This window comes from Nerophis ophidion, linkage group LG27 (assembly GCF_033978795.1).
Source record: "Nerophis ophidion isolate RoL-2023_Sa linkage group LG27, RoL_Noph_v1.0, whole genome shotgun sequence".
In the NCBI taxonomy this organism is placed as follows: domain Eukaryota; kingdom Metazoa; phylum Chordata; class Actinopteri; order Syngnathiformes; family Syngnathidae; genus Nerophis; species Nerophis ophidion.
The window spans coordinates 31,544,395-31,566,974 of NC_084637.1; the positions used below are offsets into that span (position 1 = coordinate 31,544,395).

At 39.3% G+C, this 22,580-nt stretch overlaps 1 protein-coding gene across 2 annotated transcripts in view; it reads right to left on the reverse strand.

Annotated features, from left to right (window-relative positions):
- The window catches only part of LOC133544265 (E3 ubiquitin-protein ligase Midline-1-like), a 93,260-nt gene that overhangs the window by 65,431 nt on the left and 5,249 nt on the right, over positions 1–22,580 (reverse strand). The window contains exon 1 of one of the 2 annotated variants that reach the window (XM_061889425.1): positions 4,597–4,831. The exons of the other annotated variant lie outside the window; for it this stretch is intronic. The gene's annotated coding sequence lies outside the window, so the exon portion shown is untranslated. Of the gene's footprint in view, positions 1–4,596; positions 4,832–22,580 lie in introns of those variants that run through there. 2 annotated transcript variants of the gene reach the window in all.

Genomic DNA, 22,580 nt, shown 5'->3' on the forward strand with positions numbered 1-22,580 from the left:
TAGGAATCTATGTGTTAAACATGCATGTATATTCATTAAAACACCTTTAACATGTCAACAAAAACGGCAAAATAAATAACTATAAATTATATACTGTATATATATATATATATATATATATATATATATATATGATATGTGTGTGTATGTATATATGAGGTAGATCACCTCGACTTGGTCATTTATTAAGTAATTGATTAACGTTGAAAAACTTATTGGGGTGTTACCATTTAGTGGTCAATTGTAGGGAATATGTACTGTACTGTGCAATCTACTAATACAAGTTTCAATCAATCAATCAATAAATGCCTACTGAGCCTATGGTGCTGTTAAGTTATTGTGGCTCAATTTGCCTTAATTTTTTTATTTTAATGTATTATTATTTAACATATATTATTGTTTTAGTTGCTTAAGAGATATTCCTGGTTATGAATTTGCTCATTGCTATTTTTATGTTTTTGTGCATTATTTGTTGCCGTAATCATTAAACAAACAGGTTACTCATCAGTTACTCAGTACTTGAGTAGTTTTTTCACAACATACTTTTTACTTTTACTCAAGTAAATATTTGGGTGACTACTCCTTACTTTTACTTGAGTAATAAGTCTCTAAAGTAATAGTACTCTTACTTGAGTACAATTTCTGGCTACTCTACCCACCTCTGCTTGGTCAACAGCCATACAGGTCACACTGAGGGTGGCCGTATAAACAACTTTAACACTGTTACAAATATAAGCCACAGTGTGAACCCACAGCAAACAAGAATGACAAACACATTTCGGGAGAACATCCGCACCGTAACACAACATAAACACGACCCAACAAATACCCAGAACCCCTTGCATCACTTACTCTTCAGGGACGCTACAGTATACTCCCCAGCTACCACCAAACCCCGCCCCAACTCAAACCCGCCGCCGAAAAGAGGCATTCAATTTGTATTTGTATTTTATTTGATATGTCATTGATATTTTTTAATTATTATTATTTAAAACTCGAGTTTGCATGTCACTATAAAGTTATATAAGCCTTGCTTGGTCAATATTCGATGCAAAACTTTTTTGGGTCCCTATTAAAGGATTAATTTGTTCAACCTCGGCCCGCGGCTTCGTTCAGTTTTTGCACTAGAGACTCTAAGCGGTTGTTGAGGGCCACAACCACTAGTGGGGCCACAAAACTAATTTTGTTGTTAAAGTTAATTTATATGTTTGATAAAATCACACGACCAAGTGTATAAAAGTGCAGGTGGAAAACAGTCAATTTTTAAAAAAATTTTCACTTCACTGTTCACTCAACACAGACGTCATAAAGTCATCAAAGCTCACATTTATGCGTTGACACACAGCCGTGTGTTAAAGGTAAAAATACGACAAATCTATTGGCGGCAGCATCGGAAAAATGCATGTCAAAGTTTCAATTTTGCATCTAATTGCACATAACTGTGGTGCGTTCAAGAACCCTTCATTAAAGTTCAAAACAGAGGTGTCACCATTGGTTATAAAGACGGGAAGCTAAAAGAGGAATTGGATTTTTCATGGAATTTTCACATCGTTCACAATGGATGGACATTTTTTTTTTATTTCATTCTATATTGTCAGGCTTGCCCCTGACAGTTTGTCTATGTTTTAGTTTTTTCCTCTGCATTTGTCTGTTTCCTGTGTTTAGTATTTCCTGTCCTTAGTTCCTGTCTAGTGCTCTTATTTTGTCAGCTTCCTGTCTTGTTCCCTGAGTGCTGTGTTCCCCTTCAGCTGTGGCTGATTGGCATCTGGCCACACCTGTTGCCAATCAGCCAGCTCCTATTTGTACCTCCTTTGTCTTGTGTCAGTTGCTGGATCATTGTGTTGTCATTTGTATTGTCGTTGCCTCATGTCACTCTTGTGTCTTTGCTACCTGTCGTGTCTGGCATTATTTCAGCTATTACCTGTCGTGCTACATCTTGTCCTGGTCGTCGTAGCGGTAAGCTGTTTTTCTTAGCCATAGCCATTTCCAGTTTTTCCGTTTGTTATCCTTTAGCTTCCATACTAAAGTTCCTTTTTGTTTCTTGTTAGCTTCTATGCTAAAGGCCTTTTGTTTTTTATCCGCCCACCTGCGCGCTTTTGGTTTGAACCCTTTGTTTGGTTTTGTCTTAGTATTTATATTAAAATCATGTTTGCTCACTCCATGCCTGCCTCCATCTCTGCATCTTGGGGTTCGTCAACAACTAACTCGATCCCTCAGACGGCACTGTATAAAAAAACGACATCAAACTCTCAAGGATATCACCACATGGGCTTCAGAATACCACTGTCACTAAATACAGTTTGTTGCAACATCTGTAAGTGCAAGTTAAAGCTCTACTATGCAAAACGAAAGCCATTTATCAACAACATCCAGAAACGCCGCCGGCTTCTCTGGGCCCGAGATCATCGAAGATGGACTGATGCAAAGTGGAAAAGTGTTATGTGGTCTGATGAGTCCACATTTAATTTTTTGTGGGGAAATATTCGACATCGTGTCATCCGGACCAAAGGGGAAGCGAACCATCCAGACTGTTATTGACGCAAAGTTGAAAAGCCAGCGTCTGTGATGGTATGGGGGTGCATTAGTGCCCAAGGCATGGGTAATTTACACATCTGTGAAGGCACCATTAATGCTGAAAGGTACATACAGGTTTTGGAACAACATATGCTGCCATCTAAGCGCCGTCTTTTTCATGGACGACCCTGCTTATTTCAGCAAGACAATGACAAGCCACATTTAGCTCGTGCGGGTACTTTTCTGGCTCGCCTGCAGTCCAGACCTGTCTCCCATGGAAAATGTGTGGCGCATTATGAAGCGTAAAATACGACAGCGGATACCCCGGACTGTTGAACGACTGAAGCTCTACATAAAACAAGAATGGGAAAGAATTCCACTTTCAAAGTTTCAACAATTAGTTTCCTCAGTTCCCAAACGTTTATTGACTGTTGTTAAAAGAAAGGTGATGTAACACAGTGGTGAACATGCCCTTTCCCAACTACTTTGGTACGTGCTGCAGCCATGAAATTCTAAATTAATTATTATTTGCAAAAAAATAATAAAGTTTATGAGTTTGAACATCAAATATGTTGTCTTTGTAGCATATTCAACTGAAAATGGGTTGAAAAGGATTTGCAAATCATTGTCTTCAGTTTATATTTACATCTAACACAATTTCCCAACTCATATGGAAACGGGGTTTGTAAGAGGGAACTAGTTTACGGTCCCATAACTTAGATATGCTAACCCATCGTTAAAAGTTTTTATAAAGATAGTTCCAACCAAACCAAGTCAGTAATTAGTTGTTTTAGTGCATGTAAACAAACAAAATGTGTGTATGTGGGGCATAGATGTTAGCCTTTCTGGAGTGTAAAAAATATAATTAAGTGATATTAAAGCCGGCATAGCTCGGTTGGTAGAGTGGCCGTGCCAGCAACTTGAGGGTTGCAGGTTCGATTCCCGCTTGTGCCATCCTAGTTACTGTCGTTGTGTCCTTGGGCAAGACACTTTACCCACCTGCTCCCAGTGCCACCCACACTGGTTTAAATGTAACTTAGATATTGGGTGTCACTATGTAAAGCGCTTTGAGTCACTTGAGAAAAGCGCTATATAAATATAATTCACTTCACTTCACTAAAGACCAAAATAAGGACCATAGACCAAATGTTATTTAGGCCCACAAAATGCCTAGCGCTGTATCGATCACGATACGTTTCCTGATATGAGCCGCATTAGAACAGATTATTTCCTTGCTGTCCTGTGACCTGACCTGTTCAGTCCGGGGGGCGGGGGGTGCAGTGGGTGGCGTCATGGCCCAGCTGTCTCACACATGCCTGAGTCCACACACATGCAAACATGAACACGCTTGCCATGCATCGCTCTGCTTGTGAAACAAAAAGCTTTCCAATCCACACACAGACTTCCCTTTTAATCACCCCTGAAGGAATGTCTCCTATCATTAAGTGGTTTTAGCCTTCAAACGCGGAACCCCCCGCCCCACCCTGCAAAAAAACACAATTGCTCAGTAAAAGTGGGTCACACAAAAGAAGAGTCTCACACGCACACCAAATCCTCCCAAAAACCAGGCAAATATTTCAACGGTAGCTGCTCTTGTGAGATAAACACCTCGTCCTAAGTCCAGGACACAGATTGCCCCCCAGCTTTCATTGGTTGCGTCCCGAGTAGCGCAGCTCTTTAATTATCATTCCACCGCTGCCGGCATTTACCATTCTCACCGCCTCCAAAAACCTCAAAGTACAAATGAAAAAAAAGCCTGGCAAGGCTTTCATAAATTCTTTGTCGTTCGTAGAATTTCTTCAACATACCAAGACTTTTTTGGTCTGTAAGGTTTGCCCCTTTTTTGTTCCAGGATACTTGATTGGGGGAAGAACTAGAAAGATCAGACCTTGGCCTCTATTAATTAGAACCGATACAACACGAGTAACCTATGGCCTCTCAAAAAAAACCTTGCGGAAAGTATTCTCAGAGTAAAAGCTGTTGCAGCTGCAGAAGTGAGTAACCAAATACTCTAGGATTTTCCTCGAGACTTAGAGGCAAGTTCTGTGGAAGGAAACAACAACAAAGTCTCCTTCCTCTTACCTTCCACATGGTTAAAATCCCATCATCCACAAAGAACAGAACAGAGAGGAAGCGACAGATAAGCTTGACGGTGCGCTATCTTTGACTCCCTTTCCTGTGGCCAAAAGCGCTCGCCGCCAGTAGCCCAACGGAGACTTAGCGAGGATGTGGCCACGGCTCAGCAGCTGTGTCATCACCTCTCATGACATGCTTCCTCCCTTGCCTGCGTGAGCTAGTGCATCCTGACCCTACACACACCCACTCAGAGAGAGGGATAGAGAGAGAGCAAGCCGGCACAAAGTAGTGCACCGCCTCCGTCCCTCCCCATCCTCCGCCTCCCACCCTGCTTCCCTATTCAAATCCACCAGTGGGCCGCCCTGCCTCGAACTAGGCCAATAGCTTGACCAGTCAGGGCGGAGTCCGGGATGTGTCAGAAGGAAAGCATGCCGTGGGACGATGCGATGTGCATACCTTTGACTCCGCGTCCGAGTGGTCCGACGCCACCTTCGACGTATCCCTCGATACTGACTTCACCTTGTATAACGGAGTGTTTCCATCAGTGCGGTTGTTTTTTTTGCTTTGGGCCTCTAGACAAGGGAAATCCAATGAAAGGAAGCATAGAATACAGTTGGTACAAAATGCGGCTGCTAGACTTTTGACAAGAACAAGAAAGTTTGATCACATTACGCCTGTACTGTATATACCTTTATATACATATATACATACATATATACCTATACTGTATATACTTTTATATACATATATACATACATATATACCTATACTGTATATACCTTTATATACATATATACATACATATATACCTATACTGTATATACCTTTATATACATATATACATACATATATACCTATACTGGCTCACCTGCACTGGCTTCCTGTGCACTCAAGATGTGACTTTAAGGTTTTACTACTTACGTATAAAATACTACACGGTCTAGCTCCAGCCTATCTTGCCAATTGTATTGTACCATATGTCCCGGCAAGAAATCTGCCTTCAAAAGACTCCGGCTTATTAGTGATTCCTAGAGCCCAAAAAAAGTCTGCGGGCTATAGAGCGTTTTCCGTTCGGGCTCCAGTACTCTGGAATGCCCTCCCGGTAACAGTTCGAGATGCTACCTCAGTAGAAGCATTTAAGTCTCACCTTAAAACTCATCTGTATACTCTAGCCTTTAAATAGACCTCCTTTTTAGACCAGTTGATCTGCCGCTTCTTTTCTTTCTTCTATGCCCCCCCTCCCTTGTGGAGGGGGTCCGGTCCGATGACCATAGATGAAGTACTGGCTGTCCAGAGTCGAGACCCAGGATGGACCGCTCGCCTGTGTATCAGTTGGGGACATCTCTACGCTGCTGATCCGCCTCCGCTTGAGATGGTTTCCTGCTGTCTTGGATCCGCTTGAACTGAACTCTCGCGGCTGTGTTGGAGCCACTATGGATTGAACTTTCACAGTATCATGTTAGACCCGCTCGACATCCATTGCTTTCGGTCCCCTAGAGGGGGGGAGGAGGGGGAGTTGCCCACATCTGAGGTCCTCTCCAAGGTTTCTCATAGTCAGCATTGTCACTGGCGTCCCACTGGATGTGAATTCTCCCTGCCCACTGGGTGTGAGTTTTCCTTGCCCTTTTGTGGGTTCTTCCGAGGATGTTGTAGTCGTAATGATTTGTGCAGTCCTTTGAGACATTTGTGATTTGGGGCTATATAAATAAACATTGATTGATTGATTGATTAATGTCCGAGATAAAAGTCAACCGTGACTTTGCCCACACAGACGCCACCATGACTGCCAACTCCAGTCCTAACTATTTTACAAAACGTAGGAGCCATCCTAAAACTTGTGCGACTGAGGGTCTGATCAATTCCAGACAAGAAGACCACAGGAACGCAGACCAGATTCCTTTGGGATTGTGTGATTTTTAGAAACCCTGTAAGTGTTAATTTCAGTGTTCTCTCTGTGGGTTTGCACCCTTAATCTCTGCGTGTTTACATGTTTCTGCGTAACGCTATGACGCATTAGAGCAGGGGTGTCAAACTCAAATACAGAGTGGGCCAAAATTTGAAACGGAACAAAGCCGCGGGCCAAGGTTAAACAAATTAACCTTATAATAGGGACCCAAACAAGTTTTGCATTAAATATTGAACAAGCAAGGCTTATATAACTTTAGTGACATGCAAAATCCAGTTTCAAATAATAATTAAAGCTGCAAGCAGCGTTGGTCGGGTCCGCCTTTGGCCGCTGCCAAGCCCTGGTCTAAGTCAGATCAACATAGAAGTTTTTGTTTCATGTCTCTACGACATTCCTAACAGAAGTTTCAAGCAGTTTTTTCAATGTTTTTTCCTAGGGGGCGCTAGAGCGCAATTTTGATTTTTAGGGTTTGTTTTTTTATTAGCTGGCAATTTTCACCAGTCCTGAGGCGTGTGTAAAATTTGATGAGTTTTGAAGCATGTTAAGGGGGTCAAATTACAGATCGGCATTTCTGGATGTTGTTGATAAATGGCTTTCGCTTTGCATAGTAGAGCTTTAACCTGCACTTTGAAGCATTTTAAGGGGGTCAAATTACAGCTCAAAGAGGCAAAAATTACATTTTTTAGGAAAATTTGCGCAGGGGTTTTTTGAAGTTGCGTAAAATCCAAACCGGAGCAGTAATCAAAAGTATTTCGATAACTTTTAATCAGAAGGGTTCAAACCTTGTCCTGTGTGAGTTTGAAGCCGAATCGACAAACGCGCTCAGAGAAAATAACGTTTGAAAAAAGGTGACAGGTGTTTACAAAACTTTTATTTTGAAGGGGTAATTTTTAACTTCCTGTTGATTTTTGCTGAAGGATGTCAATTATTAAAATGTAGGTCTAAGTGAGACCTACATAGAAGTTTTTGTTTCAGGTCTCTCTGACATTCGTACCGGAAGTTACAAGCAGTTTTGTCTGTGTTTTCTTCCTAACAGCAGTTTTTTTTCTGTGTTTTATGCAAAAATTATGCTCCAGCGCAATTTTGAGTTTTGTGGTTTGGTTTTTTCATTAAATCACAATTTCTGCCAGTCCTGGTGTCTGTGCCAAGTTTGGTGAATTTTGAAGCATTTTATGGGGGTCAAATTACAGTTCAAAGAGTCAAAAATTGCATTTTTTGCGAAAATTTTGTATTGAAGGGGTTTTTGCCAACTTTCTGTAGCTTTTTCTCCCAAAAGGTAAAATTATGAAATGTAGGTCTAAGTCAGTTCTACATATGAATTTTTGTTTCATGTCTCTACGACATTGTTAACGGAAGTTACAAGCAGTCTGTTTTTTTTTTATTTTGTTTTAGGGGGCGCTAACGCACAATTTTCATTTTTGGGGTTTGGTTGCTTAATAAGTTGGGAAGGTTTGCCACACCGACATGTGTGTCAAATTTGGTGAGTTTTGAAGCATGTTAAGGGGGAATAATAATAATTAAAGCTGCAAGCAGCGTTGGTCGGGTCCGCCTTTGGCTGCTGCCGCCGCTACTCAAGCCCTGGTCTAAGTCAGACCAACAGAGGTTTTTATTTCATGTCTCTACGACATTCCTAACAGAAGTTACAATCAGTTTTGTCTGGGTATCTTTCTAGGGGGAGCTAAGCGCAATTTAGATTTTTGGGGTTTGTTTTTTTATTAGATGGCAGTTTTTGCCAGTCCTGATGTGTGTGTAAAATTTGGTGAGTTTTGAAGCACGTTAAGGGGGTGAAATTACAGATCGGAGATTCTGGATGTTGTTGATAAATGGCTTTCGGTCTGCATAACAGAGCTTTAACTTGCACTTTGAAGCATTTTAAGTAGGTCAAATTACAGCTCAAAGGGGCAAAAATTACATTTTTTAGGAAAATTTGCGCAGGGGTTTTTTGAAGGCGCGTAAAATCCAAACCGGAGCAGTAATCAAAAGTATTTCGATAACTTTTAATCAGAAGGGTTCAAACTCTGTCCTGTGCGAGTTTGAAGCAGAATCGACAAAGATAACGTTTGAAAAAAGGTGACAGGTGTTTACAAAACTTTTATTTTGAAGGGGTAATTTTTTACTTCCTGTTGATTTTTGCTGAAGGATGTTGACTATTAAAATGTAGGTCTAAGTTAGACCTACATAGAAGTTTTTGTTTCAGGTCTCTCTGACATTCTTACCGGAAGTTACAAGTAGTTTTGTCTGTGTTTTCTTCCTAGCAGCAGTTTTTTTTTTCTGTGTTTTATGCAAAAATTGCGCTCCAGCGCAATTTTGAGTTTTGTGGTTTGGTTTTTTCATTAAATCACAATTTCTGCCAGTCCTGATGTCTGTGCCAAGTTTGGTGAATTTTGAAGCATTTTAAGGGGGTCAAATTACAGTTCAAAGAGGCAAAAATTGCATTTTTTGCGAACATTTTGTATTGAAGGGGTTTTTGCCAACTTTCTGTAAATTTTTCTCCCAAAAGGTAAAATTATGAAATATAGGTCTAAGTCAGTTCTACATATGAATTTTTGTTTCATGTCTCTACGACATTGTTAACGGAAGTTACAAGCAGTCTGTTTTTTTTTTTTGCTTTAGGGGGCGCTAACGCGCAATTTTCATTTTTGGGGTTTGGTTGCTTAATAAGTTGGGAAGGTTTGCTATACCGACATGTGTGTCAAATTTGGTGAGTTTTGAAGCATGTTAAGGGGGTCAAATTACAGCGCATAGGTGCGGAATAATAATAATAAAGAAAAAGAATAATAAAACCTTACAGTTTCAATAGGGTCCTTTGGAATCCTTTGCAATGGGCCTGCGGACCCTAATAATAATAATTGAAAAAAATATCAATGGCATCCATCCATCCATCTTCTTCCGCTTATCCGAGGTCGGGTCGCGGGGGCAACAGCCTAAGCAGGGAAACCCAGACTTCCCTTTCCCCAGCCACTTCGTCTAGCTCTTCCAGGGGGATCCCGAGGCGTTCCCAGGCCAGCCCAAGCCCAAGGCAAACAGGTTCTAGGTGAGGGATCAGACAAAGAGCAGCTCGAAGACCTCTATGAAGAAGACAAAACATGGACCAAGATTTCCCTGGCCCGGACGCGGGTCACCGGGGCCCCCCTCTGGAGCCAGGCCCGGAGGTGGGCCACGATGGCGAGCGCCTGGTGAGTTTTGAGGTTAGGTTTTTTCATCAGATTGCAATTTTCGCCAGACCTGATGTTTGTGTCAAGTTTGGTGAGTTTAGAAGCATTTTAAGGGGGTCAAATAACAGCTCAAAGAGGCAAAAATGACATTTTTTAGGAGACTTTGCACAGGGGTTCTTTAAAGGCGCGTAAAATCAAAACCTGAGAATTTATCAAAACTCTGTTCTATACTTTTAATCAAAAGGGTTCAATTTCTCTCCTGTGCGAGTTTGAAGCCAAAACAACAAACGCACTCAGAGGAGATAATGTTTGAAGAAAGGTGACCGGTTTTCACAAAACTTTTGTTTTGAAGGGGGGATTGCAAACTTCCTATTGATTTTTGTTGGGGGTTGTCAATCTATGAAATGTAGGTCTAAGCGAGACCTACATAGAGGTTTTTCTTTCATGTCTCTCCGACATTCTTACCGGAAGTTACAAGCAATTTTGTCTGTGTTTTCTTCCTAGGAGCAGTTTTTTCAGTGTTTTATTCAAAAATAGCGCTAGAGCGCAATTTTGAGTTTTGGGGTTTGGTTTTTTCATTAGATCGCAATATTTGCCAGTCCTTATGTGTGCGCCAAGTTTGGTGACTTTTGAAGCATTTTAAAGGGGTCAAATTACAGCGCAAAGAGGCAAAAATTGCATTTTTTGCGAACATTTTATTTTGAAGGGGTTTTTGCCAACTTCCTGTAGATTTTTGCTGAAAGAAGTGAGCGTATGAAAATTGGGTCTTAGTCAGACCTACATAGGAGTTTTTGTTTCATCTCGCTATGACATTCCTAACAGAAGTTACATGCACTTTTGTCTGTAATTTTTTCCTAGGGGGCACTAGAGCGCAATTTTCATTTTGGGGGATTGGTTGCTTAATATGTTGGGAAAGTTTGACGTGTGTGTCAAATTTGGTGAGTTTTGAAGCATGTTAAGGGGGTCAAATTACAGCGCGTAGGTGCGGAATAATAATAAAACACAGCAGTTTCAATAGGGTCCTTGGCCCATGGCAAAGGACTCCACAGGAGTCCTTTGCCATGGGCCAAGGACCATAATTACACGGCGGGCCAGATTTGGCCCGCGGGCCAGAGTTTGACACCCATGCATTAGACCATCCTGGGTCTGGCTGAAAGAACAACTTGTTGAGGACAGTCAGAGAAGAATAGGCCTCTGCCAAGGTTGCGGTAACCTAATTTTACACAGGACACAATCGTACACACGTCCGTTTTTAAACCACTTATCCTGTTCATTGTCAAGGAAGACTGGAGTCCATCCCCAGATGCGGAAGGATCATCAACTATGTGAGCCATTACACACCAAATGGCTGCCATATGGAAAATGCCCTGTGGTATTGTACATATAGGTGAAACTCCAAAAATGTAGAATATCATGCAGCGGTTTGTTTATCGCAGCAAAGTGAAACTACAGACCCCGTTTCCATTTGAGTTGGGAAATTGTGTTGGATGTAAATATAAACAGAATACAATGATTTGCAAATCCTTTTCAACCCATATTCAGTTGAATGCACTACAAAGACAACATATTTGATGTTCAAACTCATAAACTTTGGTTTATTTTGCAAGTAATATTTAACTTAGAATGTCATGGCTGCAACACATGCCAAAGTAGTTGGGAAAGGGCATGTTCACCACTGTGTTACATCACCTTTTCTTTTAACAACACTCAATAAACGTTTGGGAACTGAGGAAACTAATTGTTGAAGCTTTGAAAGTGGAATTCTTTCCCATTCTTGTTTTATGTAGAGCTTCAGTCGTTCAACAGTCCGAGGTCTCCGCTGTCGTATTTTACGCTTCATAATGCGCCACACATTTTCTATGGGAGACAAGTCTGGACTGCAGGCGGGCCAGGAAAAAACCTGCCTTCTTTTTTTTACGAAGCCACGCTGTTGTAACACGTGCTGAATGTGGCTTGGCATTGTCTTGCTGAAATAAGCAGGGGCGTCCATAAAAAAGACGGCGCTTAGATGGAAGCATATGTTGTTCCAAAACCTGTATGTACCTTTCAGCATTAATGGTGCCTTCACAGATGTGTAAGTTACCCATGCCTTGGGCACTAATGCTAGATATCCCATTTGCTTTTTGACAACGTTTAATCAATGTTGGGTTCTGACGTTGATTTGACCACCGAATTTTGGTCATTTTCCAACCAATATTCTACAACACAAATACGACGTTGAAACAACATGCTTTTTGACAACCTTTATCACCAGCAGCACACTTGACTCAAACCTAAATAGTTAAATGTTTTTATATTATAATAAAATTATAGCAGTCATTTCCATGAGATTATTTTCAAATATAAATAAAATATTGTTTTTCATGAGATGTGTACTAGTTTTGTTTGTCTGGGTGGAGGTCCAGCTTTAACAATAATGTGTACACCTTTTAGATATCCTTTTTAGTTCCCATTAAAAACATTCGCATGTTGCACAATGAGATGTAAGCATGGGATCATCTGTACACTTTGTTTGTAAAATATATATTTTTATTAGTATTTATTTAATATAATAACAGCATTTAATTATTAATTTTATAAATTAAGATTATTAATAGATAACACTGGAATAAGCACATATTTTATTGGTAAACCATAGTAATAAACGACATGGAACTACACATTATGTGTCCGACTTTTTGTGTGGGCGGAAGTGAGAAAGAGGGAGCGGGTGTTGTTGATATGACAGATGTCAATGTTATTTTTGGTCTGGTTTGTACGGCCGAAAATGATCAGTTTTGCTGGATATCTCGTTATTGGCCGACAATAACGAGTTTTGGTCAAAAAGTGATGGATGGAATTCATGTCCTCCTTAAAGCGTCTTAACAGATGTTGAAATAATTAAACAGTGATGACGAAAACCGTTTTCTCTGTTGTGGCCTCTTGTCGTCAGTTATATTGAAAATTGTTACGCGCTTATTTTTTTTATTTGATTTTGTGCGTGGCTTAGATTTGCCGTGCGCGGAGGACGCTTGGTGGTGACGCTGAGTTGACCGTTGAAATTTGGTAATTTTCAAACCAATATCTTACAACACAAAACATGCTTTTTGACGACATTTAATCAATGTTGGATTCTGACGTTGATGTCATGATCCATGTTTTGTCTAGTCATATTCTGTTAGTTTTGGACTCCCTCAGTTCCTGTTTTGTGAACCCCTGGGTTTGTTTTGGTTACCATGGGTACTGATTGGATTCACCTGCCTCTGGTTAGTGTTTGGCATGCTCACCTGCTGCTGAGCACTAATCAGAAAGTTACTTATTCCCGTCTCTAGCCATATATATATATATATATATATATATATATATATATATATATATATATATATATATATATATATATATGTAACAAATTCAAAAAGAAAATAACTCTCTATGTATATATATATATATATATATATATATGTACATATATAAGTGTATATATATATATATATATATATATATATATATATATATATATATATATATATATATACATAGAGAGTTATTTTCTTTTTGAATTTGTTACATATATATATATATACGCATTAGGTCAGAAAAAAAAAACACAGAGGCTATTTCATCCCTACAAGCCTGTTCCACAGCATTAAAAAAATCCTCATGTGCGTTCTATGTCCGTGTATTCGAAGTTCCAGGAACTTCATGTGGTATGGATTTTATCAATTTTATTTACATACACAGTTTAAACAATTTATCGAAGCAACATATTAATTCAGGGGGTTTTATATACATAAGACCTCCTGAAGAGCAGGGAAATCAGGCTTGTCTGGATGAAATAGTCTCTGTGTTTTTTATGTGTTTTTCCTGATCGACTGTACGTTCCGCTCTACCCCGGTATTGAGCACTGTGTAACATACAAACCACAGAAACCTTGACTATATATATTTATATATATAAATATTTACATCCCACATTGTTTCTCACCATCACGTCACAGGAGATTTTATATATATAAAACCCCTGAAGAGCAGGGAAACCTGCGAAACAGGCTTGTACGAATGGAATAGCCTCTGTGTTTTTTCCTGACCTAATGTGTGTGTTTGTTTATATATATATATATATATATATATATATATATATATATATATATATATATATATACTTTAAAATATTTTATTTAATTTTTGTTTTTGTCAAGGCCAAACACTGCAGTCTCGTCTGTCAATCCCTTAAATTGGAAAAGCTGTCCGCCACTTTGAACCGAGTAAATTTTCCTTTTTAAGCAAGCAGGAATGAGTGGAATGTGGAGTCCAGCTGCGTGAGACCAAGACCAGGGATAGACTGTGATGGGGTGATGACCTGGGATCTGGGACTGGCAGGATCATACCTCCTTTCTCCAAATGAAATGATGACCAGCAGTCCAAAGCAACCAAAAAGTCAAAACAAACGGACGTCTGGAAGCATCAAATGTGACATCTCGGACATGGTTAACGTAGGACGCGTGGATATATGTTCCCTCAGCGTGTGGGTGGTCCTGTCTTCTATGTGTATGTCTTTGACCTTCTCAAGTACATTTGGCTGGTTTCTGCTGAGGTCCCTTGAACTTACTTTCAGAATGGTTTTAAGGACGGAAGTAGGTCAAGGGAGAAAAAGAACGAGGGACGTGACGGATGGAACATCTGTCAGTCAAATCTGCAACACAAGTACTGTGCAGAACCGGCTCAGTCTGTAAAAAAGTTCCTGGGTTTTAGAAATGTAGTTTAGCATCAGTGGAATACATCCTGTCACTTGTCATTTTTATGATTTCTATTAATAGCCTACATTATTTTATTTATTTATTTATTTTTTGTATTTTGCACAAAAAATGAATGATTGAACAAGGATTTATGTTGCTCCAAAATATTAAAATCAAGGCTTTCTAGTGGTCCAAAATGTCAATATGAAACAATTTCCTTTGCATTTGAGTATATATGCACTGTGTGTGTTTATATATATATATATATATATATATATATATATATATATATATATATATATATATATATATATATATATATATATATATATATATATATGTGTGTGATATATATACATATACACACACACGGGGCGGTATAGCTCGGTTGGTAGAGTGGCCGTGCCAGCAACTTGAGGGTTGCAGGTTCGATTCCCGCTTCCGCCATCCTAGTCACTGCCGTTGTGTCCTTGGGCAAGACACTTTACCCACGTGCCCCCAGTGCCACCCACACTGGTTTAAATGTAACTTAGATATTGGGTTTCACTATGTAAAGCGCTTTGAGTCATTAGAGAAAAGCGCTATATAAATATAATTCACTTCACTTCACACATAGATATATATATATATATAAGAAGTACTTGAATTTAAGTGTTCATTTATTTACACATATAAACACACATAACACTCATCTACTCATTGTTGAGTTAAGGGTTGAATTGTCCATCCTTGTTGTATTCTCTGTCACTATTTTTCTAACCATATGCATGTACGGTAGATGGCGGTATTGTCCTGTTTAAGAGTGTCACAACATTACTGTTTACGGCAGACGAACTGCTTCACGGTAGACGAAAACATGACTGCTGTTGTTTATATATATATATATATATATATATATATATATATATATATATATATATATATATATGTGTATACACATATATATTCATATACATATGTATATACTGTATAGTATGTATAAATGTTTATATGTATGTGTATATGTATATGTGTGTATATCTACATATATGTATATATATACTGTATTTATGTATGTGTGTATATATATATGTGTGTATGCATGTATGTGTGTATATATACACGTATATGTACATATGTATATACATGTATGTATGTATATATACATATATGTGTGTGTATATATATATATGTATATGTGTATATATGTATATGTATGTATATATATATGTGTATATATGTATGAATGTGTGTATATATATGTGTGTGTGTATACATGATATATATATTTATGTGTGTGCGTGTTTGTGTATATATACATACATACATACATACATATATATATATATATATATATATATATAGATAATATGTAAAAGTGTTCACTTTGGCCGTTAAAAGAATCAGAGATGATGATGTGCTGCAGTCCACAAAATGGAAAGCTGTGACATTCATCAAAATCCATGAATATTTGATGATGGCAGAGAGGTGTCATGGTGCACAGTGATGACTGTGTAGGACAGATATCAATTATGAATTGAATAAATGATCGTCTCGTGAGTTCGTCAACAGTCAATTCAGCAACATTTGCCTAAACTGGATTGCATTGATAAACCTCCTTTTATAACAAGCAACACATTGCTAAAATGGAACAGAAATGTTTTGTTTGCATAAATATATTTGTGCTTATTTTTTGATTTAAATGTATTCAACCGAATCCTAATTTAATTGATTATACTACTCCAAGAACACTTGAAAACAAATTAATATACATTTTTTTTCATTTTCGATACAGTATTCTCACACTCTTCCATACAAAGCTATGGATGTCTCTTTGTAGATGACCTGGCTCAGTTAAGAAGAAGATCCCCATATGACTGACTTTTTGTTGGCATCCCAATGTACTTCACATCCATTGCAGTCGATTGTCTTTTAAGTTTTTCCTTGCCCAGGTTATGTTGTTGTATGTATAAAATACTACACGGTCTAGCTCCATCTTATCTTGCCGATTGTATTGTACCGTATGTCCCGGCAAGAAATCTGCGTTCAAAGGACTCCGGCTTATTAGTGATTCCCAAAGCCCAAAAAAAGTCTGCGGGCTATAGAGCTTTTTCCGTTCGGGCTCCAGTACTCTGGAATGCCCTCCCGGTAACAGTTCGCGATGCCACCTCAGTAGAAGCATTTAAGTCTCACCTTAAAACTCATTTGTATACTCTAGCCTTTAAATAGACCTCCTTTTTAGACCAGTTGATCTGCCGCTTCTTTTCTTTTTCTTCTATGTCCCACTCTCCCGTGTGGAGGGGGTCCGGTCCGATCCGGTGGCCATGTACTGCTCGCCTGTGTATCGGCTGGGGACATCTCTGCGCTGCTGGTCCGCCTACGCTTGGGATGGTTTCCTGCTGGCTCCGCTGTGAACGGGACTCTCGCTGCTGTGTCTTGGATCCTCTTTGGACTGGACTCTCGCGACTATGTTGTATCCATTGTGGATTGAACTTTCACAGTATCATGTTAGACCCGCTCGACATCCATTGCTTTCCTCCTCTCTAAGGTTCTCATAGTCATCATTGTCACCGATGTCCCACTGGGTGTGAGTTTTCCTTGCCCTTATGTGGGCCTACCGAGGATGTCGTGGTGGTTTGTGCAGCCCTTTGAGACACTAGTGATTTAGGGCTATATAAGTAAACATTGATTGATTGATTGATTGATGTTTGTGAAGCCCTTTGAAACACTTGTCTATGAAGTACCAGAAGAGAGGAGAACCAAGCTGACTTTAGATGCTTATTTGTGTTTTATTGTATCCAATTGTACTTACAATGGACTAAGTATGTGAAAATACCGTTTGAACGTCACAAAATGCCACAAATTCATGTCAGTCGGTTAGAATATCCCGTTCCGAATAACTTGAGCTATTTTCGGAGAGTGACTCTGACCATATTATCAGATCAGTCGTACTGGAAATGCGCAAAAAAACTGGAAAGAGATGTGCTGTTTATCATTGACAATCCTTCTGGAAGACAAGAACATATATGCTTCGCTCATTCAAAATTGTCAATGAATAGCAAACAGTTGAGTCAACAGATGGAGGGTCCTCTATAGCGCTCATTATACTCTCTCGAAAAACATCCAGAAAGCGCGAACAATACTCCATTTACATTGTGACTTCAAAATTAACCAAATATGAGCGTTATTGTTATTATAAGTGCTAACACAGACAGACAAATTTAGCGGCCAATTGAAAGCAGCGACCTAAGGCTAGGCATTTTATGACTTTTCTTTATTTGATTCCATGATATGGTATGATTTTACTGTAATAACTTTATTGCATGATTTTTGTATCCCTTTAATTTAAGTAGCCAGGGACTGCAAATGGAAATTAGCTATATAGCTATAATCTGGTACAGAACATATCTGTCTTTGAGCTTAATGTTTCTGTGCATTTTCCCTTCATCCATCCATCCATTTCCTACCGCTTATTCCCTTTTTGGGGTCGCGGGGGGTGCTGGCGCCTATCTCAGCTTCAAATAAAGACTAAACAAAACTAGTTGAGGCTCATGCTGCACTGGGTGTTGATTAGCTCCCAGATTATCGTAGCGCTAAGTGCCTTTGGTTCTCCCGCCCTTTGTCCCTGTTATTAGCACCATGTCGGGTCGCTCGTAGAACCAATCAGCTCATTCACGTGGTTCAATGCCCACAGGCCAGATAAATCGTGGATATCTCCAATGTAAACGCTCTGTTTTTGGTCGAAACTCACCCTATCGTTATCCCTCTTTTCAAACCCATTGTGAGGTGGAAAAGAGCCAGAGTTCTGTTCTCAAAAGACTAGAATGGGAATGCCAAAGCTCTTGAATAACCAGCAGAGAGCGGGAGTCTTGGGGAGGGGGAACTTTGGCGAGGAATGAAAAAGACTTGCCGCTGCCAAGGCCTCCGAGCGTGAAAACCCTGCTGGGCTCCAAATATGGCAAAATGTGTGTTTCGGAGCAAACAACACAAGATTGGCATTTTGAAATTCCAAAATGCAGAAGGGTTTTCATGGCATGCTAATAAAAACTGAATAAATCAACTGCACACATTTTAGGTGCTGATTTAGGGTCTGATCTACCAAAGGTTTGCGGTTATTAAAAATATCATTAAAAAAGAGCAAAAATAGAGAGTGCAATCCAACTGTCTTCCGGTAATGCAGAATATATGATTGATTTATTGATTGACATTTTTTATTAGTAGATTGCACAACACAGCACAGTAATAGACAGAAAATAAGCAAATATCAGCCTTATTTGAGATATTTCATTTTACTTAGATTTCAGATTTCTCAGCGAAGTGTATCTCCTATGTTTGACTGCCATCTACTAATCACACTTATCATTAGACCATGCCATCCATCCATTTTCTACCGCTTATTCCCTTTCGGGGTCGCGGGGGGCGCTGGCGCCTATCTCAGCTACAATCGAGCGGAAGGCAGGGTACACCCTGGACAAGTCGCCACCTCATCGCAGGGCCAACATTCACACTCTAGGGCCAATTTAGTGTTGCCAATCAACCTATCCCCAGGTGCATGTCTTTGGAGGTGGGAGGAAGCCGGAGTACCTGGAGGGAACCCACGCATTCACGGGGGAGAACATGCAAACTCCACACAGAAAGATCCCGAGCCTGGATTTGAACCCAGGACTGCAGGACCTTCGTATTGTGAGGCAGACGCACTAACCCCTCTGCCACCGTGAAGCCCCATTAGACCATGCACCAAATAAAATATTTTCGAGGTCGGTTTTTGATTGAATGATTGAATGATTGATTGATTGATTGATTGATTGATTGATTGATTGATTGATTGATTGATTGCCTATTTTTATTAGTAAATTGCACAGTACAGTACATATTCCATGCAATTGACCACTAATGTGGCGCTTTGCCGGCATCGTGGCGTGGTTTGCGTTCTCCCGTGGGTGCAGCGAAGATGGACACAGCGTAAAGGTAGGAATGATAATTTATCATACAATAAAACAACTAAAAACAAAGGCACTTGCACAAAGGCACTAGACAAAACAAACAGAAAGCACTGGTATGTAAACTAGGGACATAAATTAAACAGGAATAGCGTGGAAGCTAAAATGGCTAACTATGACAACGGGACCAAAACAGGAAGTGCCCCCGGGAACCAAAGACGTCAAATACAACACAGGGTGATAACAAAACAGAACAAAACCCACAATATAACATGGTCCAAGACGTGGACCATGACAACTAAATGGTAACACCCGGATAAGTTTTTGAACTTGTTTAAGTCAGGGTCCACGTGATGATTATCGGGACGGTCACGATACTGGCTGGAGGAGATGCAATTACAATCATTTTGCACTCGCAATGTGGTTGATCAAGACTGAAACTGTTCTGCGGTCGCCGTTCTGCGTCTAAATTGAGCACTCCTAGAACGCAAACTGGCTCAGTTATGCACAAATGGCGCGTGTCAACATATTAGTACTGTCAGACAAAAAATATATTGAACACATCGTGTATTCAGCAATGACAATTTCCTGTAATGTTCTGTTTTTTTTACAGATGCCTAGAGGGCAGCAACTTTACATTGTCCATTATTCTATACAGTACGTCCGGCCCCTTTTGCGGCTTCTAGTATGTAACGATGTATTTTCTACGTTCGTACGTAAGACATGCACATATGTGCATATGCAGAAATGTACATAAAACTTTGTAATTGTGAATAACAGACAATTGTCGAACAAATGTGTTCTGGTAAACCACTAAGGGTAGCATAAGCTTCAAGGAAGTTGCACACAGCACTTTTTAGAGGCTAAAGTTAAATACAGTGATTTGTTTCGGAGTTCGTTTTTGACATATAGTAAATGTTTTATTACAGCATAACTATATAAAACCAAAAAAATTGCAATATGCATTTTATATTGTGTTCGGATCATTTCAGACACTTCACCTCAGAACAAAAAAATAAGGTCTTGATTGAATATATATATATATGTATATATATATATATACAGTACTGTACTTCCTTGAATTGCAGCCTGGTATATAGTAAGCACCTGCCTAGAATTAATGCCGGGTCAAACTCGTTTCGCGCAATAATTAGCATATGGTTACAATTTCCACTGGGTCAAACTCGTCACGTCACGACTGACACTACACCTGTCATCATTTTCAAAATGGAGGAGGCTGATTTCAATAATTTGAAATCGCATAAAGGGAAGAAGATTAAGAACTATTCAGTAGGATTTAAGGTCCAAGCTATTGAATATGCTAAAAATTACAGTAAGCAGCTATGTTTTATTAATATACCGTAGCTGCGTGTGTCAAATATGAGTCATTAAATGACTCCCGCCCCCTGGTGGTAGAGGGCGCTAGTGAGCCTTCTTGTGACTCCTCGGCTGCAGAAAAAGTGACAACAAGCAGCAAGAGTGAGCAGCGATCGTTCATTTTTTACACTCACTTGCACTTTTAACATGGAGGATTACATATCTAAAATAAAACAGTTTTCTAAACTGGACTTTCAATCAAAGCAGGAGGTAATAAAGGAAGATCTCCATCCAGACAGAGATACTTCTAAAACCGAAGAAAGATAAGAAAGACTTCTATAAACAAGTTATTGATGCTTTTGATCAGAAGGAGCTGCGCATGGACTTCATTTATAAGTAAAGGTAAGACCATAATAACGTTTTTTTAATTAAATGTGCTTTTCATGATTGTATCCTTACATCACACTCAAATTTATAAGCGCAGGCCTAAATTTACTGCATGCCTTTGGTAAGCGCCGGCGTGAGAAGAGGTTTTAAAATAATTAGTACACGCTTGCCTTTACCGCCGCATGCCTTTGGTAAACGCCGGAGTGAGAAGAGGTTTTAAATTAATTAGCACCTTGGCGGCAATTCAAGGAAATACGGTATATATATATATATATATATATATATATATATATATATATATATATATATATATATATACATATATATATATATATGTATATATACATATATATATATGTATGTATATATATATATATATATATATATATATATATATATATATATATATGTCTTGATTGGATTATCCAGAGAATAGTGCTCGATACCGTGGTAGAGCGCAATATGTAGGTGTGGGAAAAATCACAAGACTACTTCATCTCTACAGAGCTGTTTCATGAGGGGTTCCCTCAATCATCAGGAGATTTTAATGGAAGCATTCACATACAATGGTTTATATAGGGCACAGAGTCGGTGGGTAGAGGCAGGCGTAGGGGCGTGGTCATTGGCTCATGTGTTACCTAGGAGGTGTTTCCTTCTGTGGCGGCATGTTGGAATGATTTCACTGCGCTTGTTGAGGGATGACAGGTCTGGATGATATATAATAAACAGTTTCTCTTTTAAGCATAGGTTGCATCTTTTATTACCACTGTTGTAAGGTGTGCTGGATGCAAGAATTTGCCATGTTATTGAATATTCAACATTATTGTCTTTGAGGTTCCAAATGTGTTTGCTGAGTTCTGTAGAATTCCACAAAGTCTGGTTTCTAAAGGAGGCGTTGTGATTATTCCATCTTGTTTTGAACGCTCCGTCGGTTAATCCTACGTACATGTCGGATGTGTTAATGTCCTTGCGTGTTACCTTTGCTTGGTAAATGACTGATGCCTGTAAGCACCCTCCGTTGAGGTAACACATGAGCCAATCAGCACGCCCCTACGCCTGCCTGTACCCACCCACTCTGTGCCCTATATAAACCATTGTATGTGAATGCTTCCATTAAATCTCCTGATGATTGAAACAGTTCTGTAGAGATGAAGTAGTCTTGTGATTTTTCCCACACCTATATATATATATGTATATATATATATATATATATATATATATATATATATATATATATATAACATACATCCATAAACGTGCCCTGCGATGAGGTGGCGACTTGTCCAGGGTGTACCCCGCCTTCCGCCCGATTGTAGCTGAGATAGGCGCCAGCGCCCCCCGCGACCCCGAAAGGGAATAAGCGGTAGAAAATGGATGGATGGACATCCATAAACGTGGATGCATATGAAAAAGTGCAATATCTTTATCTGAATGGTAATGTACTTATTTACATCTGCACCTTATTGCTTTTTTATCCTGCACTACCATGAGCTAAAGCAACGAAATTTCGTTCTTATCCGTACTGTGAAGTTCAGATTTGAATGACAATAAAAAGGAAGTCTAAGTCTAATGTAGCCCAGAAAATGTGGTAA